This window comes from Dermacentor albipictus, chromosome 7 (assembly GCF_038994185.2).
Source record: "Dermacentor albipictus isolate Rhodes 1998 colony chromosome 7, USDA_Dalb.pri_finalv2, whole genome shotgun sequence".
In the NCBI taxonomy this organism is placed as follows: Eukaryota; Metazoa; Arthropoda; class Arachnida; order Ixodida; family Ixodidae; genus Dermacentor; species Dermacentor albipictus.
In genome coordinates this window covers 84,231,645-84,234,793 of record NC_091827.1, presented here as the reverse complement: position 1 = coordinate 84,234,793, position 3,149 = coordinate 84,231,645, and the positions used below count along the sequence as shown (strand labels likewise).

At 45.3% G+C, this 3,149-nt stretch overlaps 1 non-coding gene across 1 annotated transcript; it reads left to right on the top strand.

Moving 5' to 3' along the window:
- The first annotated feature begins 1,278 nt into the window (after positions 1–1,278).
- On the top strand, positions 1,279–1,350 carry TRNAP-AGG (transfer RNA proline (anticodon AGG)). Its single transcript has one exon. It is a non-coding gene; the product is annotated as a tRNA-Pro (tRNA).
- Positions 1,351–3,149: the final 1,799 nt, after the last annotated feature.

Sequence of the window (3,149 nt, the reverse complement as noted above, 5' to 3'; positions counted from 1 at the left end):
ACTCGTGCTGGCTTCGTCATTTAGAGGGGGCGTTTTTATCTCGGTGTCTTGGTTATATATGCTTGTAAATAAAAAAAAATCATTTAGAAGTCAGCGCTTGTCTTCGTCGTTATTTCGGTCCTTTTGTTTATGTGCGCGCTGAAAGTCAATAACCTCCACGGAGGACGCCACGTTCAAAACTGAACTGCAGCATAATGGAAGTACAGTGAACTAGAAGGGTTCTAGTTAATGGAAGGCCCCTATCTTGGGACCTTAAACATAATGGAAAGCATCACCTACCGGTGCACGGGGCGCACACTCACGGCTGAACTGCACAGCAGCAGCAAAAACAAAAACAACAATAATGATAATAATAAAATGTGTATTATGGTGCCCAGGAACAGCTGCGGAGAATTCACATTGGCGCACTCAAAAAGTAATACGCAAGACAATATGTACAGAAAAGACAAATGTGGCCGTAGACGAAACGGTGTGGGATATGGAAGCCGAAAATGAGGTCTTACAACATCTTACAACATCTTACAAAAAATCTTACAACATTATTATATGCATATATACAAAACACAGGAAATGAACTCTGAAATATGTCAATAAAGGCAGAATAATTCGCGAAGGAAACAACAGGAAAAAAGAAAATCGATGTAAACTCTAAATCCACCTTTGTATCGCTAAAATGCTCAATCTGGATCGGGGTGAGCCTTCCTATCGTCGGTTACGCTATAACACCTCACCCTTTTTTTCTTTTTTTCTTGCTGTCCTTCCCCTGCTGGTTTAAAGTTTCGGTGAACAATCGACGTACGCCGTAGATAGTACAGTACGCGCATGCATGGCCGGCGGCAGAATATGCAACGATTCCTTTCCGGATGCAGTTCCTTTTCGCGCTTCGCCTGCAGCCGTGATCTCTGCACCACGAGGTCGCAGGCTCGACTCACGGAGACGTGAAAGGTTAACATACAAATTTAAATACTGGGTTGGGGGGGGGGGGCGCATTCCGGCCCCATCGGAATGCGGCTTCGAGATCAGCAGCGTAAACGGTGAATGATGGGAAAAAGATTTATTCTTTATGCAGGGCCATGCAGGCAACCTCAGTTGCCTTAGATATCATCATATATTCCCTCTGACAGCAGCTGAATATTAGCGGACAATGGGCCGCTCATTGTAGTTCATTCAATGGAGCAAATATGCAATGCGGACAATAAACCACATACGCAACCGCCAAGCAAGCAAACACGACAGCGCAATTTGTCGGATCTGTCGCAATTCCCTACCAGGGAGCACGGCTCGTTGGTCTAGGGGTATGATTCTCGCTTAGGGTGCGAGAGGTCCCGGGTTCAAATCCCGGACGAGCCCGTTTTTTTAATGTGTTTTACTATTTTTTTAGACAAAACTTGAGACGCCAGCAAAACATCAAACCTGTGCTGCCGGATCACCACCACTGCCACATTCCTCTTTCCTGAAGACATATATGAAAATAATCCAAGGCAGTGCCCAGTTGTCAGAGGAGCCTTGACTGATTAGTAACTGCAGCACTTGGTAGCATGCACGCTTCATTTGTGCTGATAAGCAGAAAAAAATAAGAAGTCCAATCCTTACATGACAAACATGTGACACCATGAAAAAACTAGCCACCTAACAGTGTCTCTGCCAGCACATTGTGAATTAGAACAACTGCGATAGCTAGCATACGGTCGTTGCAACAGCTCAAACCGAGCAACACAATGTGGCTCGTTCATGGACCATTACATGCTGTTAGATACGGGACATTTTTCTGAGCCTACTGCGAATTCCCCAGACCTCATCGAAACGCACCACAGCTAATTAAGGAGCGCAGAAACACGGACACCACATTCCTGAGGCATGACACGTGCAAACAAGTTGGCGGACCCCACTTCGTGTGCAGCCGGTGGAGCTATTCACTGCTTGGCTCTTCCTGAAAGTGAAGGGACGGGACTCTTCCGTCCTGGCACTGTTGCGGGTAAAGTGGATCCCGAAGAAAGACGGCTGTAATGCGCCGTGAAAACCTGGCGGCGTCGCCCCCTACCCTCTATGGTGACGGCGCATTGCAAGTCAGCAAGGCAAGACCGCAGGGAGAAGAAAGCCCTCGGACAAACACACGAGCAGCGACTCTCTTCGCTGGGTGTGACTCCATCGCACGGGCGCCTACCATTGGCCGAAAATGGCGTCACCTGAGCGGGCTCTCCCATTGGCCGAACGTGACGTGTCTTATCGACACCGAAGGGCTTAAAAGACGCAGACCGAGAGCACTCCTAGAGCATTCCTGGAGTCATCTCTTTCGAGCTTTTTGCCGCGGGCCGCAGTGTCCCAGTTGCTGCCGGCCCGTAATGACTTTTAAGACTGTTAATATACGCTCACTGTAAATAATGTAAATAAACCTCCCAAGTTTTTCATTTCGAAGTCCTCCTCAACTCCTACAGTGCCCAGCACATGGCACATACATGGTACCATCGAGCACTGAGGCACTTATGCTATCACATGTACATACCTGCCAAGCTGAACTTTAATATTTGTGAAGATACTGAGGACACAACAGTTAACAACCACAATTAATAACCATTTGCCCTTGGATGCAGCACATGAGCATCCGCAAACTTGGAACGACAGAGACCGACAATGCATTGTTCTTAAATCACAGTGACCTTTTCAACAAATTTGCTTCTGCCAATTTTGCCTCCTTCAGTCTCTGTAAACTTGCTCACAATAACGAGCCTTTAAAATAAAAATTAAAAGTAAATCATCTGGTTTTATGCGCCAAAACCACAATCTGATTATGAGGCAGGCCACCGTGGGGAACTCCAGATTAATTTTCACCACCTGTGGTTCTTTGACATGTGCCTAAATCTAAGTACGTGAGCATCTTCATATGTAGAACCTATTGTACTTCTTCAGAAAAGGGCGTTGTGATCGATTAATTTTTTGGATTACAATTCTAAATCAATGCCGCTGTTTCAAAGTTTAAATATACTGCCTTTTAATTTATTACTGGATCTTAACACTATATTGCATACTCATAATAGCATAACCACTAACTGTCCTTTGAGTGTATAAATTTTTTTTACCTTCCAGAAGCAATACACACAGTGCACTTAAGGGAAATTTTCTCTTGCCAAAAATGCATAATGTATATGGAA